The sequence below is a fragment of the Meles meles genome, chromosome 1 (genome assembly GCF_922984935.1).
Source record: "Meles meles chromosome 1, mMelMel3.1 paternal haplotype, whole genome shotgun sequence".
NCBI classification, from domain to species: domain Eukaryota; kingdom Metazoa; phylum Chordata; class Mammalia; order Carnivora; family Mustelidae; genus Meles; species Meles meles.
Window position 1 is genome coordinate 27,283,815 of NC_060066.1, and position 12,385 is coordinate 27,296,199.

Here is a 12,385-nt window from a genome sequence, read left to right on the forward strand (position 1 = left end):
AGAGCCACTCTAACATTCTCTATGTTATTACAACTCTCTAGGGCACAGGTGGAAAGTAAATGATCAAAAGGGAAAGACTTGAAGGATGCTAAGAATATAAGGCTTCCATCCAGAAAATGTTATGATTTAGGATAATGATAAAAGATAACTGCAATATTTAACTTTCATTACCTACTCTGTGTTGTATTTTCTCCATCAATCCTCACAGTATTTTGTCTGTGACCCTTGCCCATTAAAATAACCTCTGAAAATAATCCCATTTTATCAATTTCAGATTATAACATACAAGCATCATTTTGGGGTGGGGGTGGAAGTGTTTTGTAATCGAATATTAAAGTGTCTTCAGGATATGATTTTTGAATACTTACCCTTATTGACTCCAAGCATTTTTATTACAAGGACTGCATTTTGAAGTCCAATGGGCTCTTTTGATAGAATTTTGAGTATAAAGCATTATTATTACCAAGCACAGAAATGAGTAATAAATCTGAATTTATTGTTTCTTCTTGTCTAAAGAGAGTTATTGGTTTTGCAACATAAACTTCAATTGTTCATTTGCTACATTTGTCAGCCTGATTATTTTTGGTCACCTGCAGGCAAATTTTTCTGTAACAGAGGCTGTGAAGTAGTTCCTTTTGCTTTTAGCTTCTTAAAATAATAGAATAGTCTTCCTTGAGATGGCTTAACTTTTTTTTTTTTTTTTTGCTTTCATGAACAAATGTGTGAATTCAAGTAAAGCTTGTGGGGTTTCTCTTTCTATCCATAATGGAGGTAACAAGCTGAAAAGGCAAACCAGGATACATATGATGCCCAAATACTCTCAAAAGCTCGTCCAATGCTCTGCATTTCTATAGCAGTAATTTTTAGGATTACATTATTTTTTCCTGTTCAATTTCAGTTCCTCTCAGAACCTATCATGAGTAGAGAGTCCTGAGATGAAAGTAAAAATAGCAATGTTATATTCCAAACTCAGCAATAAGCCTTCTTTTTCTTTCTGACTCAAAACTTAAGGCACAAGAATGACAGTATAATGAGTTGAAGAAGTCTGAAAGGAACTTGAACTTGCTTTTGAATTTAACTGAATGAAAAACAGAAGAGTAATTTCTGTATTTACTGGGTAGAAGACCAAAGAAAAAGGAGTACCTGAGTACTGTATTATGTTTACCTTTTTGGCCTAAATCACTGACTTTTTTCCTAAGATGATCAGAAATTCCCCCTCCCCATAAACCACACACTAGTGAAATTTAAAATAAATCTGTATTACCCTTGATTAAAATCTCAATTTAATAAATACAAATTTGACTGCACATATATCTGCATCTATATTCACAATAAAACAAAAACAAAACAAAATGGTGACTTTTATTCCTTTCTTTTTAGCTAATTTAATTTTATGGGTCTCACAATTTGTAAAAAAAAAAAAAATGATAGCACACAAAACTGTTAAGTGTATAACAGCCATAGATATCAATATAGGATGTTTCTGTGTTTAAAATACTTTGAAATCCATACCATTTAAGTGCTAGTATTTTTACACTGCAAATAAATATTAATGAAGTAAGTCAAGTAATTTTATTTCAGTTTTTTGTATGACAGTGACATTATGTTTTATTGAAGTACAAATATATTAATAACTTCAAATATGTTGGTTATAACATTGCAACATTAATAGCTGGTTTGCTGAGGAGCAGCACTATTATAGTATTTGTTAGGAAACAGTAAAAAAGAAAAAAAAGTCCCTGCCCTGCTTTTTGACGTCAATAATTGGTCAAAATTCAAGATCTCAAGGACCATACTACCCAAACCAACCTACAGATTCAATGCAATCCCCATCAAAATACCAATGGGAATTTTTATATGAGTAGAACAAAGAATCTTAAAATTTGTATAGAATTATGAAAACCCTGTATAGCCAAAGCAACCTTGAGAAAGAACAACACAGCTGAGGGTATCATATTTCCTGACTTCAAACTATATTATAAAGCTATAGTAATCAAAACAGATTGTACTGACATGAAAATAGATCACTAGTGCAGAATAAAGATGCCAGAAATAAACCCATGCATACATGGTTAATTAATTTATGACAAAGGAAGCAAGAATATACAATGGATAAAATAGTTTCTTCAATAAGTGAGGCTAGAAAAACTGAACAACCACATGCAAAAGAAAGTGGACTCCAATGTTAGACTATATAAAAAAAATTAAAAATGGATTAAAAGCTTGAATGTAAGACCTGAAACCATAAAACTCACAGAAGTAAACAGGCAGTAAGCTCTTTGGCATCAGTCTTGGCAATATTTTTTGGACCAGTCTCATCAGACAAAGATAACAGAAACTAAAACAAATGGGATTACACCAAACTAAAAAGTTTCTGCACAGTGGGTCACCTGGGTGGCTCAGTGGGTTAAAGCCTCTGCCTTCAGCTCAGGTTATGATCCCAGGGTCCTGGGATCGAGCCCCACATCGGGCTCTCTGCTCCGCAGGGAGCCTGCTTCCTCCTCTCTCTCTGCCTGCCTCTCTGCCTACTTGTGATCTCTGTCTGTCAAATAAATAAATAAAATCTTTAAAAAAAAAGTTTCTGCACAGTGAAGGAAACAAGCAATGAATCAAAAAAGCAACCTATATTTCACTCAGCATAATCTCTTCCAGTCCCATCCATATTGATACAAAAGTTGGGTATTCATCCATTCTGATGGAGTCATAATACTCCATCGTGTATATGGACCACATCTTCCTTATCCATTCGTCCATTGAAGGGCATTTTGGTTCTTTCCACAGTTTGGCGACCGTGGGCATTGCTGCTATAAACATTGGGGTACAGATGGCCCTTCTTTTCACTACATCTGTATTTTTGAGATAAATACCCAGTAGTGCAATTGCAGGGTCATGGGGAAGCTCTATTTTTAATTTCTTGAGGAATCTCCACACTGTTCTCCAAAGTGGCTGCACCAACTTGCATTCCCAGCAACAGTGTAAGAGGGTTCCCCTTTCTGCACATCCTCTCCAGCACACGTTGTTTCCTATCTTGCTAATTTTGGCCATTCTAACTGGTGTAAGGTGGTATCTCAATGTGGTTTTGTTTGTTTGTTTGTTTTTTAAGATTTCATTTATTTATTTGACAGGCAGAGATCACAAGTAGGCAGAGAGAGAGAGGAGGAAACAGGTTCCCTGCTGAGCAAAGAACCCGATGCAGGACTCAATCCCAGGACCCTGGGTCCATGACCTGAGCCGAAGGCAGAGGCTTTAACCCACTGAGCCACCCAGGTGCCCCTCTCAATGTGGTTTTAATTTTAATCTCCCTGATGGCTAGTGATGATGAACATTTTTTCATGTGTCTGATAGCCATTTGTATGGCTTCATTAGAGAAGTGTCTGTTCATGTCTTCTGCCCATTTTTTGACATGATTATCTGTTTTGTGTGTGTTGAGTTTGAGAAGTTCTTTATAGATCCTGGATATCAACCCTTTGTCTGTACTGTCATTTGCAAATATCTTCTCCCATTCCGTGGGTTGCCTCTTTGTTTTGTTGACTGTTTCCTTTGCTGTGCAGAAGCTTTTGATCTTGATGAAGTCCCAAAAGTTCATTTTCGCTTTTGTTTCCTTTGCCTTTGGAGACATATCTTGAAAGAAGTTGCTTGGCTGATATCGAAGAGGTTACTGCCTATGTTCTCCTCTAGGATTCTGATGGATTCCTGTCTCACGTTGAGGTCTTTTATCCATTTCGAGTTTATCTTTGTGTACGGTATAAGAGAATGGTCGAGTTTCATTCTTCTACATATTGCTGTACAGTGTTCTTAGCACCATTTATTGAAGAGACTGTCTTTTTTCCACTGTATATTTTTTCCTGTTTTGTTTGAAGATTATTTGACCATAGAGTTGAGGGTCCATATCTGGGCTCTCTACTCTGTTTCACTGGTCTATGTGTCTGTTTTAATGCCAATATCATGCTGTCTTGGTGATCACAGCTTTGTAGTAAAGCTTGAAATCAGGTAACATGTTGCCCCCACTGGAAGAGATTATGCTGAGTGAAATAAGCAGAAAGAGTCAATTATCATATGGTTTCACTTATTTGTGGAGCATAACAAATAACATGGAGGACATGGGGAGATGGAGAGGAGAAGGGAGTTGAGGGAAATTGGAAGGAGAGATTAACCATGAGAGACTATAGACTCTGAAAAACAATCTGAGGGTTTTGAAGAGGTGGGGGGTGGGAGGTTGGGGGAGCCAGGTGGTGGGTATTATGGAGGGCACATATGGTATGGAGCGCTGGATGTGGTGCATAAACAATGAATTCTGTTACGCTGAAAAGAAATTAATAAAAAAAAAGCAACCTATAGAAGGGTAAAAGATATTTTTAAATCATATATCCAATGAGAGGTTAATATTCAAAATACATAAAGAACATAAACAACTTAATATCAGAAAAACAATCTGATTAAAAAATGGGCAGAGTACTTGAATATATATTTTTCCAAGAAACATACAAAGAAATATATAGATTCCAAAGAAACATACATGTGGCCAGCAGGCACATGAAGAAATGCTCAACATCACTAATAATCAGAGACATGCAAATTAAAGCCAAAAATGAGAGCTCACCTCAGAACTGTCAGATGGGTTATTATCAAAAAGACAAAAAATAGCAAGTGTTGATAAGGATGTGGAAAGAAGGGAACCCTTGTACACTATTGAAGAGAATGTAAAATGTGGTGTAGCTGCTAAGAAAATAGTATGGAATTTCCACAAAAAAAAATTTTTAAATAAAACTACCATAAGATCCAGCTCTTCCAGTTCAGGGTTTCTGGGTATTTATCTGAAGAAAATGAAAACATCAATTTGAAGAGATATATGCACTCCTATGTTAATTTCAACACTATTTATAATACCAAGATATGGAAGCAATGGAAGCATCCATCAATTGATAAATTAATAAAGAAGATAAATAAATATACCCACATACATACATATGCATACATACACACATATATACCTACACATGCACTCATTTCTCAGCCAAGCCATCTATAACAACATGGATGGACGTAGAAGATTTTATGCAAAGTGAAATAAGTTACCCGGAGAAAGACAGATACTGAATGATTTCACTTATATGTGGAATCTAAAACAAAACAACACAGATACAGACTTTTAGATGCAGAAAAGAAACTGGTGGTTACCAGAGCAGGGCGGGGTTGTGAAAGTGAGGAATATAAGAGGTACAAACTTCAAGCTGTAAAATAATTAATCATGGGAATGTAATTTACAGCATAGGGAATATAGTCAGTAATATTTTAACAAATTCGTATGGTGACAGATGGTAACTAGGCTTATCATAGATATCGTTTTATAATGTATAAACATATCAAATCACAATGATGTACACTTGTAACTAACAGACTATTTTAAGTCACTTATACTTCAATTTAAAAAAAAAGTATTACAAAGTTAAAAAGTCATATAGTTGAAAAGTTTAAACATTATCATTTCTAGCTTCTACCCCCCAATCTGACCCATCCAAATTTTCAATTATATTTAAATCTTCTCTCTGAATTTCTCAACTGATAGGAAATACAGTGTATCAGATGTTAGTTGCTGCATAACAAGTCATCCCAAAACTTTCTGGATTAAGACAATGATTTAATAATATTAATCACAATTCCATGAGTGAGTTGGGTGGCACCTCTAGTGGTTTTACCCGGGTTCATTCATTAAGGTGCATTCACTTTTAAGGGTCATCTGATCAGGATGATCCAAATGTCCTTACTCACATGTCCAGCCATTAATGCGAAGCCAGCAGGGACTCCTTGGTTTTGCTCTGTATGGCAGAATTCCAATAGATTAAACCAAGTTTTCTTTACATGACAGTCTCAGGGTAGCATTCTGAATGAGCAAGAGCAGTAGCTTCAAGTTCTCTCAGGACACATGCTCCAGAAAGTTCAAAAAATTTCTTCCTCAACATTCTATTGGTCAACACAGGTCACAAGTCTGGCAGAGGTTGAAGGTATAGAGAAACAGACTTTATCTGCATCTAGATTTCCACTCTGAAATACTGTGGCCATATTTCCAATCTGTCTTTCCACACACACCTTGCCTACATTAACTGCTATCTTCTTTCTTTTTGGCTTCCCAGCTTTACTGAGGTATAACTGACATGCAGCATTTTAAGGTATAGTGACAAGTGCCTGCTTAATGTGTAACTGACATGTAGCCAGTTGAAGGGGTATGACTTGTTGACTTGATATATATACTCAGTAATGCAAAATGACTATCAACATAACTTTAGCTAACACCTCCATAATACCATCATATCACATACATTTGGGGTATTGAGAATATTTAAGACCTACTCTCTCAGCAACTTTTAAGTATTATTAACTATAAGCGTCATGGTGTACATTAGATTCCCCAGACTTATTCCAGGTGTACACCCAAAGCAAATTAAGACAGGATGTTGAAGAGATATCTGCACTTCCATGTTTGTTGCAGCATTAATCACAATAGGAAAGATATGGAAACAACCTAAGTGTCCATCAATGGATGAATGAATAAAGATACGGTGTGTGTACATACACACACACCCACACACCCTGAAATGTTATTCAGTCATGAGAAAGAAGAAAATTTTTCCTGTTTCTTATAAACAAACAGCTAAGTCATTAGAATTTGTCACTTACAGGAAAGGGGACTTAGAAAAACCAATACCATTTTTTTCCTTTATCTTGGAGTATAAGCAGTGGACCAGCCTTTCTCCCCCACTCACATATCATTGTATTAAGATTTGTTTAATATACAGAGACTTATTCACTAAAACTTTGAGTCAATTCCAATCAACACAGAAGAATATTAATAGTCTCAAGCCCAATTGTACATGAGTGCTGAGTATTATTTCTACCACATGTCCTATATGTGATATCACTGTACATTGATTTGAGTCCTATATTCCACAGTTTCTATCTTAGTTCTTAATTGTACTAGCTTAACAGCTTTTGCTGGTATAAAAATTGTACCATTAACCCAGTCCTTTGATTTTGGTACATATTGAGGAAATGACTAGTTAAGTCTATTTTGAGGAAATGCCTAGCTAAGCCCATTTATTATCCTTAAGGGCTATCCATCTACACTGAATAGCATACTATTGCACCACTGACTTCATGTCAATTCCACACCTAGAGCCAAGTTTGAAAACTCGTAGGTCTTGAAAGAAATTTGGCATGCATGCCATTGATTTTGTTGACAAAAACTGTGTTTAGAAATAACTGCATGTTAAAAAGAAAAAGAAAAAAAGAAAACTGCCAAGTTAGCAATGAAAATGTAGAAACTGCAATCTAAAAATACCATACTGTTCACAATCACTTCAGAGTAAATACTTAATTATAAACCTAACAAAAACTGTACAGGATCTGTATGCTGAATATTAGAAAATGCTAAGGAAATAAATCAGAGAAGACCTAAATAAAATGACATATCATGTGTGTTAATTTGAAGATTCAACATAGTAAAGATGTCAGTTTTCCTCAAATTGAATTATAGGCTTCATACAGTTCCTATCAAAATCCCAGAGCGATTTTGTAGATGTAGACAGGCTTATTCTAGAATTTATATGAAAATGTATGGGCCCAAGAATATGGGGGAAAATCCCTTTTGAAAAATGTGAATATACCCAATATTAAACCAGAGCTACATATATATTAAATATAGAGCTACAGTAATCAAGACAGTGAGTTCTAATAGAAGAGTTATATAGATCAGTGGAACAGAATAGAGAACCCAGGTATAGACTAACACAAGTATCTCCAGTGATTTTTCACAAAGCTACAAACACAATTCAGTGGAGGAATGATGGCCTCAAAACAATGGAGATGGAAATTAGATAATGATAGACCAAAAAATGTAACAAAGTTCATGCTTTATACAAAAATAACAAAGTGGATCAAAGATTTAAATACAAAAAGTAGAACTACACTTAGAAAAGGAAAAAAAACATGGCAGGAAATTCTTAGAACCAAGGATTAGTGTATTTGTGTGTGAAATATTTTATATATAAAATACCAATTTTTAATGTGAACCCAATGCCATCTTTAAACACAAAGACTATGCTGCATGAGGAACAATAACTGTATGGAAAGCAAAAACATTTTGTTACACATCTACCAGTTGAATTACTCATATTAAATAATTGATCAATATGCATTTATAAATGTCTTGTTTGTGCTACTGCAGAAAAGGGATATACTTTGCATAATGTGAGAGGGGACTGTATAAAAGCCTGGAAAATCTTCAATAGGTTAGGTGAAGATGGTTGGGTATCCAAAGTTAAAAACTAAGATGCCATCAGGGAATAAGCATAAGACCTAGGCATGTGAGATGCTGCTGGTGGACTTCTTCTTATGCTGTTCCTGTACAGTTTGGCACTTTTGTTGTCTTTTGCACTCAACGAAGGGTTAAAGTCTTCACCTAGCATGTACCAGAAGCTTCTAAATGAAAAAAAAAATCATTTTAATATGAGTAACTTTAAAAGTATGTTTTCCAAGACGCCATTGCTACATTCTGCAAATGCCTGCAGAGTAGTATTTTTTTGGCTAGGACTTCTTTGATTCTGTGAATTTATTATTTAGTCTTAAATGTATAACTTGCTTTTATTATCAGTTGTAGGCAATGAAAAATGATTGACGTTAACCTTCAGAGTCTCAGAAATTAAAATTCTAGAATATTAGTTTCACATAGGTTCATATACCATCTTATATTTGCATGGCACAATGCCTAGCACAAAATGCTTTTAATACAATACTTACTTATCTTGCCAAAGTGACCTCTATGCAGGCAGGAACCAAAGTTTTGAAAGTTTAAATGACAGCCTAAGATTAGAAGGCTAAAAATTCTTAGCTAATATAAGAATCATGTTTAAACTTTGTGTGAGAGGCTTTTTGATCATAGAGAGGGTTACTATATATTGCCTAAATTGAGACAATTTATTTCAGAGACAAGTTCTGAACCATATGGGCTGGAGCAATAGATGCAAATTGGGACAATTTCTTGCAAACTGGAATGTATATTTACTCTACTGGGGATACTGAAAGCCATTAAAGCCTGGATAAATAGGTAAGATTTTTAAAACAGAAAAAAAAAGTCTTTAACAAGACTGCTCTATTTTTGACGTAGTAACTATATATGTTGCAATTTAAAACAAAGGAGATTCATGTAAATTGCATAGTTGTCCATGCCAGTGCCTGATTATGTATCAACTTAAAGTAAAAGAATCTTCTGCTAAAACTGTCAGGAAAGCGGCCTGATATCCCCCACTTTAATTACGACATTCCTCTTTTTATATCCATACACAAGATAATAACTCTCATTGTACAACATGGTGGTGATGAGGTGAAATGAAGACATTATATATGGGAATAAGTAACAAAAGATTTTATTCCAAGACATAAATCTTGTGGACAGGAATTTTGAGTTATGTGTTAGGGCTTTAAATGTTACACAAAGCATGAAAACAAAGACTACTACAAGCACTGTGAGTATCCAGACATTTTTCCCCCTTCTTTATGAGCAGAAAACCACAGAGTGGGGGGCAGATGCAAATCTCGCCCACTAGTATCTTAGATAAAAAACTTACCAGAAAACATGAGTTGTGTACAGCCATTCACAATCTCTAGCTTTATGTCAGAAATAAGACCACCCAAGAGCCCTAAAAGTACACTAGCTTTCTTGGCAAGCCTGATTCCTAGATTGGTTATACAATGCTTGATGTGGGGAGATGAGTCAACTAATCAAAAATGAATGAATGAATGAATGAATGAATTTATGAATGAACAAGACTCAGGACAATGATGAAACCACTCAAGGGAAACATTAACTGGAAGAATCATAGGAAATAATGTTTCTGGAAGTAGTTACTTTAGTAATCAAAAGAATGTATGCTAAATTTTTATTTTGTTTTCTCAAGAGCTCTTAGAAAAAGACATTACTGAGGCAGAGGACATTGACTATATTTTCTCCAGTTCTGGATTCTTGATCTTGATCCTGCAGAGACTACTCCTTCCAGGCCTGCTAATTCCTAGCTATAACAAAGGTTTCTCTTTGTCTATCAAAGCACACGTTTGATATATAAACCAACTGGTCCAGAGCCCCCACCCACAACCATCTCATTTATCACATTTGCACACACCAGGCTATTATTTCCCTGCCCTAAATCACTCCAGGGTCTGGTGCCAGTCAACTGGGGACCATCGCTATAATCCAGAGCCTGCTGAAATTATTCAAACCATCCAATCCTAAACATATTCAGTGTATTTACACTCATTCCTTTCCTCAAAATGGCAATAAAGGCTCCAGCCCACTGCGGCCTTGTGCCCCTCTGCATCCTGACCAACCCTGGACCTTCCCCATACGGCTCCGCATGGCATAGCATGCCTCCTGTTTCTAGGAATCTGTGAATAGGAACTTCTTCCTTCCTGACAATCGTGTCATGTCTGTAGGTCTTACTATACCTAATTAAAAGAAATCCCAAGTATATTTTAACATATCAGGACACAAAGAAAATTAAATAAATTAAAGAACATAAAAACAGAGGGGAAATGGCTGTAAATAAAAAGATAAAATTTAAAAAATCCATTCGAAGTTATGCCAAACAAAATTAATATCACAGAAATGGAATTTGAGAATTTACCTTGGAAGGTAGAATCCTTAACATCATATGGTGCTTTAACAAAGACTAGAGATCACTCTTAATACTTGTATCAACTTCCATGATTTCACCTCTCTACCTTCTTCTGTAAAATCTCTCATAAGATTTTTATGAAAGTAAATTTGGTTATGTGACTAGATAACTTAGCCAAATGCTTGGCATACAGCACATGCTCAATAAATTGTAGCTCTATTAATAAATTAATTTTTAAAAGATGTGATAGAAATTGGAAATCCACCTATGAATAGTAATTGAGTTCCTGTAGAAGGATTTAGAAACAACACTCAGGGGTGTAACAGAAAAATGTTCCATCTGAATCTGGGGCCCCTGGGTGGCTCAGTTGTTAAGCATCTGCTTTTGGCTCAGGTCATGATCCCAGGATCCTAGGATCCAGACACACATCAGGCTCCCTGCTCAGCGGAAAGTCTGCTTCTCCCTCTCTCATTTCCCCTGCTTTTGTTCCCTCTCTCACTGTGTCTCTCTCTGTCAAATAAATAAATAAAATCTTTAAAAAAAATCTGAATCTGAAAATTTAAAAGATTTATCCATATTTCATGGGAATTTTTTGAAAAGAGACTCATGCTTAGATTTGTGACTTTAGGGGCGCCTGGGTGGCTCAGTGGTTTAAGCCGCTGCCTTCGGCTCAGGTCATGATCTCAGGGTCCTGGAATCGAGTCCCGCATCGGGCTCTCTGCTCGGCAGGGAGCCTGCTTCCTCCTCTCTCTCTGCCTGCCTCTCTGCCTACTTGTGATCTCTCTCTGTCCAATAAATAAATAAAATCTTTAAAAAAAAAAAAAAAAAAAAAAAAAAAAAAAGAAAGATTTGTGACTTTACTTTTTATATCAAGACATGAAAGTTGCCAAATAGTGCAACAGAATGAAATTTTATAATTTTAATTTAGATTAAACTGTAATCAGTTAAAACTTTATCTTAACACTAAATACTGAAAGACAATGATACATTGTTTTTAGACTTCATTTTTTTAAAAATTTCATTTATTTATTTGAGAGAAAGAGCATGTGTGGTGGAGAGGGGCATAGGGGGAGAGAGAGAGAGAGAAGCAGACTCCCTGCTGAGCAGGAAGCCTGATGCTGGGCTGGATCTCAGGACCCTGAGATCATGATCTGAGCTGAAGGCAGATGCTTAAACAGCTGAGCCACCCAGGCACCCCTAGGCTTCATTTTAAAAGAAAAAGGGGGGAAAAAAAAAAAAAGGTTGTGACCTCCCTTTGTAAATGTAAAAGTACTCCCAAATGTAAGAGTCCAGAAAGTTATTGTTAAATATACACTGGCTCAGAAAGTATATTGCTTGGCTGTGTTCTTGAAAAATTACCTCATGTTCCAGGAAACGAGAATTAGAGCTACAGACATGTCAGGAAACCTAGAAAGTTGCCATCAGGTGGAATGGGCTAAATGAAATGACAGTACAGAATGCTGCTGGGACAGGTAGTAATGTAGTTTGCTTTCCTAATTACTGATCCAGAGAGACATGAGAAATTACACTTAAATCTCTGTTTTGATATCAGAAGTCCCATCCGGCATGTCAGGTTGAACAGAATTAATTTTTAGGCAAAAAACTGTGTAAATAAGTTAAAGTTCTAAGTGTAAGAAACATCAGGAAAAGCTGTTACCCTAGCAACCTGGAGAGTACGTATCGCACATAAAAGGGCAGCTGCAATTTAAACCTACCCACAT